General features: G+C 42.8%; 1 protein-coding gene across 3 annotated transcripts in view; it reads right to left on the minus strand.

Moving 5' to 3' along the window:
• LOC138539841 (interferon-induced protein 44-like) overlaps positions 1-18,130 on the minus strand; it is a 354,668-nt gene that overhangs the window by 90,391 nt on the left and 246,147 nt on the right. The window lies entirely within an intron of this gene.

An 18,130-nucleotide genomic window follows, 5' to 3' on the forward strand; every position in this document is an offset into this window, starting at 1 on the left:
ATTACATGCAGTGGGAAAAAAAGTACAATAATATTGCTATTATGATCTCAGCAAATATTACACTGCTCTGTGTATACAGACAATGAACTATACAGCAGACAGCAATCTTTATAATTGCATACTAAGACATTTAAGCTGGGTCGACTGTCACTCTGTCATTCTCTATACTACTAAGTAACTCTCTCAGCCTACCTCAACATAGTTAACCAACCATCACTGCATCACTAACTTCACCAGTACAATGGTGTTTGGTGGTGTTTCCCCACTGACCTTTCTACCAGAGCTAGGGGAACCCACAATACCCTGGAGGAGATGAATAAAATAATTTTAACACTACGCCAGTGTAATATGTGGAACTAATTACAGTGTTGAGAGAAGGAAATCCCTGCTACTACATTGCCTGAGTGGTGCAGGGCAAGAAAACTTTGAGGATCTACCAGATATTCCAGATAATGAGTGTGAAGACCTAAATGCATATGAAAAAGTAACACTACGAGAAGAAATTAAGCACAATACTAGAACGCTTCAAATTTGGAAAAAGAATACAAGAAGATGGTGAAAGTGTGAAGCAATATATTACAAGCCTAAGGAAGTTGGCCAGAACTAGCAATTTCAATAATCAACTGGATGAACGCCTCAGAGACCAATTTATACTGGAGTGCAGCAGTGCAAAAGTCAGCAGAAAACATGTTCAGAAGATGACACCCCATTAGATACAGTTCTGAGACTTGCCAAAGATGTGGAACACACAGAAAGATGTGTCCTAGAGAACAGAATAAAGGACACTGACCTAAAGAAAGAGAAAGAAGTTGTGCCACAACCTACAATCATACCCAAAGTAAAAGATGCTATATCAACCATTAACGAAAATAGATATACACGGAAGAAAACTGAGAAACAATGCAGTAACCTACACGGAGACATGAGAGGAGAGGCAGAATGTCCGCTCGCACAAGTGAAAAAGAGACCGTCCAAAGCAGAGCAGCCCAAGGAGATTTTTCAGGTGTGATGGCGCAGATCATTGGGCAGATTACCCAGAATGTCCTGCTTTGAAGATCATCTCCCGGATATGTAAGGGAAAAGGTCACCTTGCAAGGTGTTGTAGGACCAAGAAACCTTCCACCAATTGGATTGGTAGTGACCACAGTGAAGAAGAGGGCGATGAGTGCATATCAATGATCGTGGATGACCAAGAAGAAATATAGTCCAAAAGCATCTCTGCTTGTTGATGGAGTTTCAACATCCATGATGATTGATTCAGGCACTAAATATATACTCCTACCCCAGAATGAATGGGAGAGAATGGGACGCGACTATCTAAATGAAGTTGACATCAATCCCAAAAACAGAGAAACCAACGGAAAAGCATATGTAATTTAAAAAAAGGCAAAACCGCCTTATTATGTTGGACACACCAAAGAAAACTTAAAAGTAAAATTAGACCCCAGTACAAAGGAGACAGTACTGGCCATTGAAAATATTAAGGATGGGGAGAAAGTAATAGATGTAGTATTCCAGTATAAAATAGGCTGTTTATGTGGTTTTACGCAGAAGATAAAAATGAAAGACAACTGCATACCAGTTGCACAGAAGCTATGTAATGTCCTTTGTCTATGAGAGAAGAAGTCAAACGAGAACTGAAGAAATTAGAAGACCAATACATCATAGAGAGCATAGATGCAGCAGAATGGGTATCACCTTTATATTTTCTCACGGAAAATCACAGGAAATCTCAGGATTTGAGAGAACCCAATAAATGCATAGTCTCAGAGAGACACCAATTGCCCGACATTTAAGTAATCATATTGGCTATCAGTCCTGCAAGATATTTCTTAACCTTAGATCTCACCTGGGCCTATCATCAAGTGAGATTACATGATGAATTCTAGTGTTTGACAGCTTTTATCACTCCTGAGGGGCTGTTTCAATACAAACCAATGCCATTCGGCCTAGTGTTGGCAGCCTTGGTCTTCCAGAAGGTTATGCACAGACTATTCGATGAGGATGAAGGAATTTTATGCTTTCAAGACGACATCTTAATTTATGCAGATAATCTCAAACTTCATAACAAAAAATTGAATAATGTATTTAAGAAGCTACATACTGCAGGCATTACATTAAGCTGTGAAAAATGCAAGATTAATAGACCGCAGATTGAGTATCTAGGACGTGTCATCACTGCCAAAGGGATACATCTTAAGAGACAGTTGGCAGAAGCTATTGAAAATATGCCAAGACCCATAGGTCGTGAAGAGGTTCGAACCTTTCTAGGTATGGCAGAGTATTACTCCAAATTCATTTGTGATTTTGCGAAACATACTGTGTCCATGCCTGAACTAGTAAAAGTTAAGAGTGCTTTTGTGTGGAGTAGAGAATGTGAGGGAGAATTTAAATTCATTATGAAGGCCTTGGCAAGAGCTCCTGTACTGCAAAGTTTTAGAAGTGGCAGGAAGACCATCATAACGACAGACGCCAGCAATGTTGGTTTAGGCACCATGGTGCCACAAGAGGAAGGTGGAAAGGAATTCCTCGTAGCTTTAGCATCCAGATTGCTGAAGGGAGCGGAGAAGGCATATGCTACAATTGAAAAAGAGGCACTAGCTATCAAGGGGGATGCAGAAAAATTAAGGAACTTTATTTGGGGCACAAGTTTTGAGTTCCACACTGATCACAAACCTCTTGTAGAAACAATTACATCAAAAGGTTTAGGCAAGGTCTCAGCTCGCATCAGGAGATGGGTGTCTCAATTACAAGAATATAATTGTGTGGTCAAGTATTTACCAGGAGTGAAGAACTTTGCAGCAGATTGCTTGTCGAGGTTGACATCTATAGTAGAGTTGAGTGATGAAGAAAAGGACCAAGCAGTAGTTTTGGAGATAACTTCCGTGCCTGTTCACGAGAAGAGTGGGAAGAGGCCATGAGACAGGACATAATTTTAAGTACTCTCAAACGAGAACTTGAGGAGGACAATCCTCAGTGGGAAAAAGTCTTCGAGAGATTGGGGTTATCGCCCTTCTGGAATGTAATAGATGACTTATACATTCACGAAGGGATGTTAATGCGTGGTGACAAAATCATCCCACCTGAAAATGTTCGGAAACAACTCATAAGTCTTGCTCATGAAGGTCCCCAGGGAATTGTTAAAACTAAGCAGAGACTAAGAAGTGTCTACTGGTGGCCATCCTGCAATCTGCAAATTGAGAGAAGAGTCAGGGATTGTATCCTTTGCAATAAGAGTGACAAAGTGTGTGTGAGTACTAAACATGCTATGGTTGTTACTGATATTCTGGAACGGCAGTGGGAAAACATAGGAATGGATGTGCTGCGTCCTGTGTGGAGTGATGGAATACAATCTTTCTGCCTGATGGTCATTGATCTGCTCAGCAGGTTGGTGGAAGTTGTGATCAAACCAAATGTGACAGTGAAAACTGTTACTGAGTTCTTGGAGGGCATTTGTGAGCATGAAGGATATCCCAAAGTCATAGTTACTGACAACATATCACAATTAAGGTCCAAAGAGGTGGGCGAATATTGTCGGAGGAACTCTATTGAACATAGAAAGAGCGCCATTTACCATCCCCAAACCAACAGAGTGGTAGAACGTTTTAATAAAGTTCTCAAAGAAGCTATCGGATGGTCTTGGGCCAATAGCAGGGATTTGAAGGGGGCAGTGAGAGATGTTATTGTTGCTCACAGATCCAACCCACATTGTACAACATGTGTTTCTCCTTTTGAATTTAGCAGGGGGAGAAAAGCCAACACTAAATTGGTGCCAGCGTGGATGGGCAAGGCCACTGATTTAGGGAATAAATTGGAGAGTGTTGTTGAAAACATCAGAACCAGTCAAATGCAGAAAAAAGAGCAAGTAATTGTGGTGGTATGAGAAAGAGTAATGTTCTCCCTATGGTAGGAGACATGGTGAGAATCAAATTACCTCCCACCCTCAGGGGTGGGTGTTGTAGGTGGTCTAAGCCCGACAAGGTGTGAGAAGTCGTTAAACATGCAGCCAGATTGGATGACGGGAGAGTATGGAACATTGAGAGAGTGTTTCTTGTGAAGAAAACGGGAAGGAGAGAAAGAGAGAGAGAGAGTGTGAGTCACTGGTAGAAATGAGAGAGTTGGAAAATTCGGTGAGAGTGTGAGGATGGGAATGCTGGAATCCCGGGATGGCAAATTTTCCTTGCCTAGACAAACAGATGTGAGTCATTTCCGTTTGAGGTCAGGGAGATACTACCAGAGGCATAAGTATCCTGCTGAGTATGTGTAGAAGAGAGACACTGAAGGACTCCCCTGTACTCTGTTTGCCGGATGGACTAAGAAACTTTGTGAGGAGAAGGGGATGTGTAGTGTAGTTATCCTTCCCCCACTACCGCGCGTGTATCCCTCAGCTGGCTGGTGGCAAATTCGGAGAGAGAACGGAGGGGGTGAGTGGAGACAGTTGGAGACAACAGGGAGAAGAGATAAGGCTGGTGGGGCTCCATACCCTTTCTACTTAATAAATCCCTTATTTATATATACAAGCTAGGTCTCTGTGTCCCAAATCATTACAGCAACACACCCTTTCAAGAGACCTCATCAATTTTGAATCCAACTTAAAGCATCCAATTTAAAGCACGGTTTACTCCTGCTCTCTACTAACTTTTATTCGATCCCAGAATCTTCTGCCCTATACATATTCATATTCCGATGTAACATTCCCGAGTGGTAGCAATGAGTGACCCAGTTGCCCAGATTTGTGGTTTGTGCATCGACAAACATGACACGACAAACCAGGAGGTCGGCCCATCTACTTCAAATGGGGTTAGTTAGCTTGATGATGATACTCTTACATGAATGTTTCATTCCCCTACCTCCAAAACTTTGAAGATTTTTATAGTCAAGTGGTACCCAGTGATGGTTCTCAAATGCCATTATTATAGTTATCCAAAAAAAGAGCAGAGACAACGCCCTCCCAGGAATTATTACTCTGTTTAAGCAACACAGATTTCAAAATGTATGTTAAAGCAGGCAGTTTTCATAAAGGGTACCCTATTATCTTCAAACACAACACGACTGGGCAAAGCTATGGACAAACAGAGAGGTCTGACCATACAAAGGCATTGATGGATGCAGAGAAATCCTTTGACCCTTTTGGGTGGCAATACACATGATGTGGGTCACCAAGCATGGTCTCAACATAGGTGACCCTAAATTGGTGAAATGTATTGGATGAAAAACATCCCAATTTGTGTTAAAAAAAGTTCTCTCCATAAGTGTCTTTAGGAATAAAAAAGTATCATGATTATCCCCTTTACTGACTACCTTTCCATCTTGCAATGGAACATCTTCTTGAACATGTAAAACAAAAGCTATCAATTAAACGTATCAGAGAGTAATGAGCCTATGCTTATGATCTTAAGCATACTTTGATGACATTTCCGATTCAGTGCCTCACAACATTGAAGAAATCATTATGGTTTATTCCTTTTCAGGTTGCAAATTGAACATTTTCTAAATGGATTCCATGCTGCTAACTAAAGATGCTTTCCTGCAGGCAAGGGAATTATTAATTAAGCCAAACAGAATCAAATAACTTAGGATACATTTCTCAACCAATTTGTGAGAACTAATGAAACATAATGCTAGAGGTTGCCTTACAAATGTTAAAAACACTAAACTTGTGGTTATTCTTGTCAACATTGCAGTGGATCCTTTTGCACTGGTTTTTCAGAAGCGGTGACCCCAGATGTAGTGCAACTTGACGGCCTGACAGTTGAAAGGGTGAGGAAGACTTCTGAGGGTCTTTTCCTCAGACTGTGAACTTGCTTTCACTCACATCCTGTGGCTCCGCATTCCACTGCCCTCCAGCTCCCGTGGCTACTATCAGCTTCTTTGGCACCCGACAGCACCAGCCGACAATATCAGCCGTCAAGCTCCAGGACTGGTATAATTGATGTGAACGCCATAGCTAACAAATCCTCCACATGCATAGATAGTGTAGCAAAAGGGTACTAGGTCAATATAGATGTTCGGTTTCTTTTTTCATTGCTGTGAGGCAAACTGGGTGAGGTATGCCAGGTATGCCAGCAGCAAGGCCATCAGCTACTGTGAGGTGGGACATTTTGGCTTGTAGTAGCTCATGAACCGGCTTCACTGCAGTCAATTGTAGTGCATGGATGTACACTGTAGTATATATTTGCAGTATACTGCACATGGACACAGACAATTATTGCACCCATATAGCAGGCTCTAGGACGGTTAGGTTGAAGGCAATGAGTCAGGGATCTCCCCACTACAGCCAGCAAAATGTTGCTAAAGTTGCCAAGACTGGGCAGGTCCCCTCAGACCTTACAGCTTCCAATTCCCATTGGAAGAGATAGAATTTGTTTTAATCAACCTTGGGTAGAAGGAAACTCTCAGTCCTAGACCTAGACAAGTCGAAGATGGTGGGTCTGCAGCAGCCCAATGAAGGTCTGACAGGCAAGCCACCTCCATGCAAGCTGACTTTAACCATGCTGGTATTGGATGAGACAAACACAATGGCATACACCAGTTCTTCCCACAAGTTACAGCCTGAAAAAAGTTATTCTAAAGCCTGGTAAACAGTCAACTCTTACACAGTATTTCCCACCCAGAAGGGGGTCAGGTTGCAAGCGTGATCTGGTTTCAAAGCGGTCTCTAAGTGCCTACAAGGAAAGAGCCGCAGAGATCCAAAGAAGTCCATTCAAAGGAACTCTGTGCAAGGAGATGTGTGTGACTCTAACAGGCCAAAATGTCCAGAATGTGTTATTGTATGTAGTAGATATGATCCGCTTAAGGCTGTAGACAAAGAGATGGATCACCCGGAACTAATATCAGCAAGAAGGCAGGTCATGATGCATGAAGACATGGTAAGGAAGATCAAATCGTCTTTTGTCCATGGCGATTGGAGGGAGAGCGCAGAGGCGATGTTGACTGGCATGACAAGTGAAATTCACTTTGATAGCACTCAAGAGGAGCTGAGACACAACAGCTGCAAAGACTGTAAATATTCCAAAGGCTCTAATAACATGGGGGCTATGATTATACAAGTCTAGAAGGACCTGGCAGAGCTTAAATACACAAAAATACACAAGGATCAAAATTATCCACCGGGCAGGCCGATTGTGTCGGGCTGTGGTTCCATTTTGGAACCTTTGTGTAAGTTTATAGATCTATTCTTGCAACCAATTAGCAAACAAACTGACACATACTTGAAAGACACTACAGCAACTATAAAAATCTTTGAGGGAGAACCATTTGATGGGGATCAGGACTTTCTAGTCACGATGGATATTACTGCACTTTATGCTAATATCCCCCAGGAGGAGGCAATAGAGATAGTCCACCTTTTTCTTACCCACCAGGCTACCCAACACAGGGTCCCAGTGGTTTTCATAATCGAATTGATGACTATTGCATTACAAAGGAACTTCTTTGTCTATTCAGGACAGTTTTACCTGCAAACAAGAGGCACGGCAATGGGAGCAGCATTTGCTCCCAGCCTTGCGATCTTGTTTACGGCTGCTTTTGAGATGAGATATGTCCTCTCGGAAAACAACATCTATAAACCACACATTAGAAAGTGGTATAGATACATTGATGACGTGATTGTCCTTTGGAGGGGCAACATTGAGCCCCTACAGGAATTTTTTGTCTACTTGAATTGCCAACATAACACCATCAAATTCACGATGCTACATTCTAAATCGACAATCAACTTCCTGGATTTATGTATTAACGTCAAAGTTGGACATTTGGCCTGTGCTTTACATAAAAAAAACACTGACAGAAATACTTTTCTACACTTTAAGAGTTTCCATCCCAGATCCCTCAAAGAGAATCTGCCATTTAGCCAATTTCTTAGACTTCGAAGAAATTGTACTGAGACTGCTGATTATTACATACATGCTAATAAACTAGCCAGTGACCTAAAAGAACGAGGCTACCCGAAGAAATTGGTATCTCATGCCCTCAAAAGAGCAAGATTCACGCCCCGAGAAAATCTGCTGGAACCCAGCTTGAGGACGCAAAATCAGGACTGCATAACATGTGTTACTACTTACAGCACACAATCATTTGCGATCAAGAAGTCACTCTTGAAATATTGGCCAATGGTGAGCAATTGTCTCCAAGATAAAGGCAAACCACTGTTTGCATTCAAAAGATCGAGAAACCTGAGAGATAAATTGGTGCACTCAACTAGCCACGGCAAGCCCAACACAAGTCACAGAATCCTTAGACCATTGTTGGGACATTTCCCCTGTGGAAACTGCCGGGCATGTAAATACACAAAGAAAATGTCAAATGGAACATGGGACATACGCTTTCTATCTATTTGCAAAACAGCGAATGCCATTTATTGCATCCAATATCCATCTGGACTGACACTGTGGGCCAGACCACAAGACCAGTCCACATAAGGATCAACGAACATCGATCCAGGATTAAATGCAAGAACCTCCACGCGCCAATGGTGTCTCATTATGTGACTTTTGCCCACACTTCTGAGGACATTCATTGGTGGGTGTTGGATATTGTGAAAAATAGCTCCAACCCAAAGAGAGCATTGAATGAAAAAGAGTCTAGATGGATTCATCGTCTGCGAACCCTTGACAAACAGAGAGGACTCAGCGAAGAAACTCCCTCCCATCAATTTTCATATTGATTTTGGGCACTTTTTAAATCTAGCCCCTCTTTTTCGATTGAGAGCCACTTTGGAATATAGTCCCATTATTCCATACCCACTTTGGCCCCAGTCACCTTTTCTCTAGTTCACTGTTCCCGAGAAAGACTCCGGAATTCCATCTGACTCAATGTAGCCTCCATAGTGTCCGCTCTTTTTCCATTGACCATACGGCTCATTAGCCGCATTATTCAGGCATTCTAGATTGTACATGTCATTGCCAATTGCCATTGCAGATTGGATCCGTTAGAGTCAGTTTCAGTTATTCCACTTTCCGTTATAGTCCTTACGGTGACAGACTTTGGCGCAGGCTTCCTCTCACAGTTTTGTTGAGCCTTTAGATAGCTCATTAATTCCATTTGATCACATAGGGCATCTATCATTATGAGATTAGGCTAGGTCCGTTTCATGTGTTATTTTTCTTTCTTTTGACCTACAACATGATTGCTCAGTGCACATAGAAGCCCCTGTGGGACTTCAGCACTATTATATCTAGGCAACATAATACAGACCACACCTTTAATAGCCTCAGACGCTAATTGTATTTTCATTTGAATTAACTGGTCTATTCGACCTTAAAGGAATAATTCAATACAGGCTGTAATTCCCTGTTCTGCCCACTACCACAACAATGGCGCACTTCCACTAACTCGGACTGTGCAATCAGTTTTGAATCACGTGAGTAACGTGGACACTCAGCTGCACGTTACACAACTCGATGATTCTACATAAATACGATTCGAATCATGGCGTACCCCACCTGATCAGGGTTGCGGCATCTATTTTCTGACATGACCATTATGTGGACACAAAGCCGCTCGTAATTGAACTTTTTCAACTGTGCGAACAACGCGACAACGGCACACGCCGTTTCTTAATTCCCGAAAGTTCATATGCCCGCCCTGCAGAGGGGACTTGAGTTACCATAGTAGTCTGGTGAGTGCGGCCTTGCTGTTCTTTAATGTCTACAGCTCACACCATAGCCGCAGACAGCACACAGTGAGGGCGCAGCCATAAAATGCCATTTTGGCATTTGTTTTCCTTCATTTCCAGATGCACACATTTAAGTCAAGCGACCAGTGAATTTTCAGCTATGTGCTAATATGAGCACACGCAATCTGTTATGGCTAGCCTAGCCCACAGCTTCAGGTACAGCCTCTGTTTCTATAGCTTTACCTTTCGGCTTTAACATATTGTTTACCATCTAGGACGTAGGAGACTAGAGGAAGAGAGAGACATATATACTGTGGTTTGATTTTTTGTTCCCCTTAGGCAAGTGGAGTGCATACACACACTACATTGGGAATATTGTACTCTGGTGTCCTCCAGCTAGTCGACACCATAGAATTCCAATTTGGTATTGCTGGGATTTGGCTTCAGGCATTTTTTGTACAACCCCATTTGAGGTAAAGTAACCCTCTTGACACCGGGCATATCACCTAGGCTTGATGTTTCTATATCTTCCAACTTTCACAGCTCCTTATGCCCGACTATATCTAGATTATCTGGACTCCACAAGGCACTTGCCTCTCTGCTGAATCTCTAGTGTGGCTTTTCTCTTCCTTTTCCTTTTCTATTAATCATTCACATACCTATTCACTTTTCGTCTTTGGACTATGTGTCACACATGTTTTTATTCTGCCATGAGCATGATTTTATAGAGCATGGCGCTTCACTATCCACTGGGCTTGGGTGTTCATTTTTGTTCTTTTCCTCCATTCCCAGTTGTTTTATTGCTTACTTTGCTCACAATCTGTCAATTATTTTCTTCTTTTGCATTAATCTTGGGATAGGATTTGGAATGTTTTTTAGTCATGCTCCAGCCATTTTAGGGCGGCTTTTTAAATTTTATTTCTGCCCCCCCCCTTTTTTCTGTTTGTTTCCCTAGGGGAAATATCTTACACATCTGACTTTTGGTCCTGAGGAAGGCGTTGTCTGTTTAGATCTTCACGCCGAAACTTATTTGACCACACCTGACTGACCTTCTTTGGCTGACAGCAGTGGCCACTGTGTCTATACTAGTTAGGCCAGATCTTACATACGTAGACCTGAGCAGCACTGTGAGAAGTGGTTGGCAAGTGTAAATATATAAACTGAGTTGACACTAGCCATATATTCTCAAACCCTACAAGGAACAATAATTGTCTTTTTCTGGGCACCCTTGGAATGTACATTGGTGGACTTCCATAACTAAAATAGGCAAAAACCGAGTAATCCTATAATATCTTTTTGACATAGGAGAAGAATTTAAGTCCTGTGATACTCAGAGTTCTTGTTCAAATGGAAAGTTTTTCTTTTTTCATTTGTTTGTTTTTTCGAACTTTTTAGTTCTTATTGCTTTTGTTTTATTTGTTTTCAAATTATTATTGTTTTCTATGGTGCATGATTCATTCAGATGCTGTCAATTTGACTGTAATATGTTATGTATGTAAAGTTGAGCCCGTCTTAAGAAAACCTTGTAAAATGTTATTGAGGCTCATGTACAAAAGATTGTTTTATGTTTTCTATTAAATAATGAGAAATATCGTTTCGCTTATGGTTAGATTTCATATCTAGTCAAGTGACAAAATTAAAGCAATGACCTTTCGATGACATAAATGACATCATTACATGCAAATAGGATGTGAATGTATAGAGATAGAGAAAACGAGGACACCGTCTGGAATTAGAGAGTAGCATACCCAGACAGGACTGATCCTTCTCTGAAACAGTTTTGTGCAAATCCTGCCAGGATGCCATCTGGAATTAAGGAATAATATATCCAGACTGTGGTAATACTCTTTTGGAATAGTTCTGTGCAAAAATTGCTTGTTCTTTGAGGTCTGAGAAAACGAGGTGAGCATCGGTAACGTGTATACCGCATCACTACTACTTTATACCCTGTGGGGACATTATTTGTTTTTTTGTTTTTTTTTCTCCAAGAAAACCTGAGCAACGCAACCAGACCAAGGTAAGTACCTGGGCTTGGAACAGTACCTTATGTATGAAGAACTTAGTGCAGCAGTTTGGTCCCCAAGGTTAGGCGACAGTTGTCCTTGGTTTGGGTTTCTTGGCCTGAATGGTTGAAGAAGGAACTTTGGAGGGAACAGATGGATGCACTCGAGCAGTGGGACACCCAGCAGTCGATCTTCGTGGCACTGGTGCATTGAAGCCCTTCACAGGCTTTGGTTCAGCAATGGTTGTCGTCTGAGAGACTTTTCTTCGGTGCTTGGTCCTCGACTCAGCTGAGGGGACTTAAAGAAGTAGAAAAGTGTCACTGCAGTTCCAGAAGGATGGCCACAAGGTTTCAGCCTGTTCTGCGCTTCACACAACCTGGCACCGCAAAATGGCAAAAGTCCCAGGATATTCAGAGTTTGCAGCCCGGGAGGATCATAGCTCCATGTGGGATGGTGCAAAATGCAGGTGGTCTTCAGACTGGTCAGGCCCACCAGTCCAGGGGAGGAAGTCGTCTTCAAGACATCTTCCCTGTCACTTGGAATTCAGAGTCGGGTCTTCAGCAGTCACTCAACAGCTCTGGCGGTCGCTTGGAGGAAGTGGGTAGGACTTCCTTCTATGAATTCCTCTTCAGATCTTCAGTCCAGTGGTCGACTCTGAGGCTCCAGGAACCTTACCTTTTATGCAAGAAAACTGGTTAAGCCCACCAACCACCATTCAAGCCGTCCATGCAAATCTGCGGGACGGCTGTCCATGGGGACAGCAAGCATCCCAGTTCAAATTGGTTCCAGGCAGGCACACTACAGGATAAAGACCAGGGGAGTTTTGGTTACCTTCCACACTTCCTGTTCTTTCAGGCACTCAATGCACCTTGGCAGACTCGAGAAGTTAGAACAAATCAATGGATGCACAACCACATTGCGCTGACTGTGGTTTTTAACAATACAACAAGTTTATTTAATCACAACAAAGGAAAGCTGACACACGCTTCGACCACAGGAATTATTCCAGGCTTACACTTGAAATTAGTTGGAACGCCTGTGCGGTGTGGATTATAAACTATACTATATAGATGGTTGGCCTTGCAGCGTGAGATAACCGGCAAATGTTGACCCCTGTGTCCCTAATGCAGCTGTGAAGACAGCCTACGGTAGAAGTCCACAGAAGTTGCACAAAAAGGTACACTGCCATCCGCCTGTCAGATGAACTTGTAACAGTAACTAAAAGTAACTGGAACAGTGACAAAATTGAGACAATGGGCCTCATTAAATGTTTGCTGGTACAGTAACAATGGTACCAGTAAGCTTGCCGGTACCGTTGTTACCGTACCGGCAAACTAAGAATTCTGCTCGCGGGTGCCTTTTCGCCAGCAAGGCTACCGCCAAACTTGTAATGAGGCCCAATGTTTCTCTTCAGCACTCCACATATGGTGGGCTGTGCTGAAATCACCAAATAAAATACAGGAGGGACAAAAGGGTGCTCCCCTGACCTGGTAACTGTAGTTAACCCAGATAAAATAAAAGGGAAAGCTCAACGAGCTTCCAGCAACATTGCAAAGAAAGTGCTGTGTTCTGCAATACTAAAAGGTAGATGCCAGAAAACAAGGAGGAAAGCATAACTCAATTAAAAAGTATCAAAAAGGGATAAAAGGGTTTCCAGGTACAGAGTAAAAGAATGAGTGAGTGTGGGAAAATGGTCCCACTCACTCAGGAGAGTCAGATAAAATTGAATGGTCCAACAAAAATTGCTGGGGTACTCACATGTACTCACAGGTGGAGAGAATTTCACTCAAAAAGAGAAACTGCTCTGAAACGGACAAAACAGACAAGACCATGGATAGTATTGCTTGAGTTTGAAGTCCCGCCACATAATTGAAGGCTAACTCAGGATTGAGTACACAATCCTCCTACCCCCTCTTATTGCAGCATTAAGCGGCTAGGGTTGCCGGAGAGACTGTGAGTCCTAATGTTAAGCAAAAGTCCCTGAAACCTCCACCAGCGTGTGATCTAATTACCCTTGACTGAGAATCAAGCCACATCTTCTTGCTAAAGCCTAGCAGTTGGAAAGTTGAAAGTCCTGTAATGGAATGTGGCAGGCCTCAGCAACAAGCTCAATCAGGATGAGGGACACCTATTTATAAAACCCCACAATATTGTTTGTTTCCAGGAAACATGGGCAACCAACTAGGTCTGGCTATGAGACTACTCTACATTCCATACTCCAGCTAATGGAGGCACGCTTGGGAGACCAAGTGGGTGGCTTATGATAGGGGTGACCGAAAACAACATCCTGAAGTCAACCAGCCTAACCACTAATTCGACTGATATGCTGGCGGCACAAATTACACACGAAGGTGGTTCAGCCCTGCTTATTTGTAATGTCTATCTCAGACATACTTACAATGTAACCTGTAGTCTGAAGAACATACCAGATTGGTAAGTTCAGCCATTTCAAATTGGCAAGACCAACCATGTTATTCTGTTGGACGATTTCAAATGCTAGATTGAACCCTTCCACGTGCTGAAAAAGATAGAGTTAAGTAAAGGAGGCATGGGATATTCCTGATTAAACCTACCTACGCTCCTGTAATTGGATCACAGGATGACTTACTAGCGGTGCCTACATTAAGGTTTGGACAAAAAATAAACATATTGGGCCTCATTACGACTCAGGCGGTAAGTTACCGCCTGGGTCGTACCCTTACCACCATGGTGTAAACTATGTTTACACCATGGTGGATGGCGGATTTACCCTTCCCCATTCCCATTTTTGCCCCATAGGGCATAATGGGAGTGGGGAAGGCACTAATTACGCCACCGTAAATTACGGTGGCGTAATTAGCACCATGGTCCCTTAGCGCCATGGATTTTAACACCTGCAAAAAGCTTAACGCCTGACTCGTAATGAGGCCTATTGATTATGTAATATTACCAGTAGCAAGCTGGTGGATTATGTTCGATTTTCAGGTGATACAGCACCAGCAGAGTGATCATGACCCACTTGTCCTCAATTTGGACATCAACATCTATCAAGGGGAGCAGGATACTGATTGTGCCATTGCAAAGCTCACCCTGTTTTAAAGAGGATGAATTGGGACACAACTGACTGATCACCGGCATTCATATATCTACACAATGAGTTGTCTCCTTCATGTAATCTTGCAGCCAACGATGATAGTTGTCTTTTGTCCGGTAATGAGGTGCACTCCATTGTATCGAAACTTATTAAACCATATGTAACAACAGAATATAGGGTGGTAGTCGGTAGTTAAGTCGTGAAGCATGGCTGCTATGAGTGTAGAACATCAATGCAGGTCCTGTCACCTCTAAAGAGAAAATCATATTTATCTGAAAATCTTATAAAAATAATAGCCTCAAAAAAGAACGTGGACACAGAAAATAATAATAATAATAATAATAATAATAATAATAATAATAATAGATCGAACATTTTGAAATCCATCACAAAAGCTAAGGCCAGTGTGATAATTTGGCAGGTGGTCACCATAGGGTAAACTACAGAACATGCTGCCAAGTCTCATTGTATTAAAGAAATACTTTGGTATGCCCATATTGAGGGCCTATGCAAAAGCCATATTGTTATTAATACCTTGATGGCTGATTTATCTACAAAGACCCCAGAAGCATCAAAGGGCAAGGACCGGCTTATTTATAGGGAAGAGAGAGTTAAGAAAGCCATAACTGGGCAGCAATTGAACAAAGCATCAGGCCTTGATTACACCCCAGGCAAAATAAACCTAACACCTGGGCCCCTTTTCTAACATGGCTTTTTAACATGATTAATTCAGGCAAGGGACTTCCAAATAGCTGTCGGAGTGCATTTATTATACCGATCTTCAAGAATGGAGATATGATGGGTACGGCCAGCTATCGTCCTATACCCCTAATTGATTCAACAGCCAAATTGTATGGCAGTCTTACTGGTTCATTAAGATGAATGGGCAGTCAATAATAACATTCTGGTAAATGTACAGGCGGGTTTTAGAAAGGGTTTCTCAATAATCCATCAAGTGTTCTGGCTCTTTTTATTGATCCAAAGGTTTGTGGTCCTATGGACGCAGGCCCTGTATTTTGTTTTTGTCGATTGGAAAACAGCCTTTGAGACTACCTAGAAAAGGATTATAGAAGAATTAGCCAATATGGGGGTTCAGCATCCCATAGTAAGTGCAGTGTCCACCTAATACAGTGAGTACCCAGCAAGAGTAAGAGATGGCCTGAGGGGAGAGCTCACATCTAGTTGTTCTGTTGACTACGGGGTCAGACAAGTTTGTATTTTGGTTTTTATTATATATTAATTCATTAGTGCTTGTTATTAATAGTTTGGAAGTAGATGCCCCCACCTTTGGAGGAACAAAAAATAGGTATAGTCTTAATCTCAAACTCCAGCTGGGCTGCAGAAACAGCTGACTATCTTCAGTCAACATAGTGATCTGAACAGGCTACAAAGTAACGCTAAGAAAACAAAATATATGAGCTGCAGCACAAGGAAAAACAAGTGCGCAAGGAAAACCAAGTGCAGACCCTCAATTACCCTCACAACCACCAAACTGGATAAGGTAGAATTCTATGACTACTCAGGAATTTAGATATCCTATTATGGTAGTTGGCTCACCCATGTGGAGAAAAGTGTTATAATGCTGGCGCGAGAGGTGGGGGGCAACAATGGGGTTTTTCCAAAAGGTTTGGTGGCTGTGCTTTTCCTCCCTTGCTTGAAAGTATACCGTTGCCAGGTCAAGTGTGCAGCATTCTATAGGGCTGACATTTTTGGGGATACATTGTCTACACCATTTAGAAACATGTGAAAACAAAATGTTGAAGTCATTGCTATCCATCCCCCAAAGTACATCTAATATGGCACTAAGTTTAGAACTGGTTATTAGAGGTACTAGGGCTGAGGCCAAATGTAGCATGCACCTCGCTTAGTTTTCAGCTTTCGTACTTCAGTCATAGGGATACCACACATATGGCCCGATCCCTCCAGTATAAGCAAAGCCACTGATCGGAAAATCAAGCAACAGTACAATTAGCACTTTGGGCCCGATTCATGGAATGATCTGCACTGAAAATCGGGTACTTGCACAAGAAACCTTGATGTGCAGGTTACTCGTAGTCTGCTTGCACATCATCACAGCGAGCTATACCGCCTCATTGGCTGGCTTGCAACATGCCTGCTCTGTGGTGTCCTCCATGGGATGTTCACTGCTGCGACCACCTCCTCCTCTTGCTCCTCTGTGCACCGGTCATCCTCCAGGTGCCTTCCAGCCCAGATACCACCAGGGCCCCCTGTGCACCAGTCCCAACCAAAATGCCCTGTCTGGTGGAGACCACATCCCTGCCCGAGTTGGAAGTCCAAGGCACATCGGCTGAGGTGGTCAGTGGAGGGACAGCAGGCACCCATGAGCAGTGCAGGTGCCGTACGGCCCCGGGTATCGTCATCAGCTCAGAGGGCATACCCACATAGCAGGCAATGGGCACTGTGGCAGCAGTTGGCAGTGAGGAGGAGGCTATTTGTGGGGGGTGTCCAGTCTGGAGGGGGCTGCCTGTGGGGGGTGTCCAGTCTAGAGTGGGCTGCCTGTGAGGGGTGTCCAGCCTGGAGTGGGCTACCTGGGGGGCGGGAGCAGTGTCACAGGTGAGGGGGGCTGTTAGGCAAGATTTGGAGTAGTACCCTTTGGGTGCACTACAACAACCTTGACCTCCTGGTAATAGGAAACCAACCTTTGGTATAAGTCTGTACTACACAGGTTGGTAGTGTGGTTGAGCAGCCAGGCTTATCTCAAAAGGGGTCAATGTGAGCAGTCGGGTAGTTACACAGAGATTTACAGTGACAAGTATCCAAATAAACACTTATACTCAAGGTTTCTTGATTAAACAATTATTAATTTATTTAACAGTCAGTTTGAATAAGCCTTCCTGAGAAGGGAGCAATATAATAGTAACACACAAATACACTTCAAAATACACACTCTTAGTTTCTCTAAATCAGCAAGTACCCATTTGGGATGGCACACAGACACTTCCTACACCCTCAAGTGACTTAGAATAGCTAGGACACTGTGGACATTAATATATTACTGTGGCATCTATAGCATTACTCAGATGGATGTCAAAGAAAATGGTTACTAGGAGAAACAAGAGATCACAAATATTCTGAAGCAGCTAAGTACTTTTTGAACCCCCCAATGTAAAGTAAGTTAACCCCTTCCTGGAAGGACAGGTGCAACACAATATCAGAGGAGAGAAGAGTCATTCAGGGAGCCAGGACAGCCAATCTTAAGTTAGCAAAGTCTAGGTGAGCTGAAACACTTCTTGCAGGTAAGTAAAAAGTATTGCACAATGTTTTAGAAGTCTTTGTAGAAAGGAAGAATCAATGTAGGGCCACAAGCTGTTAGGCTTGCGAGTAGTAGAAGATGCAAGCAACTCTACAGAGCAGCCAAGACAAGTCTTAACTGAGAACAAGCAAGGCTACACAACAAGAGGTAAGTTCTCTTAGACT

The sequence above is a fragment of the Ambystoma mexicanum genome, chromosome 1q (genome assembly GCF_040938575.1).
Source record: "Ambystoma mexicanum isolate Mex_15411 chromosome 1q, UKY_AmexF1_1, whole genome shotgun sequence".
In the NCBI taxonomy this organism is placed as follows: domain Eukaryota; kingdom Metazoa; phylum Chordata; class Amphibia; order Caudata; family Ambystomatidae; genus Ambystoma; species Ambystoma mexicanum.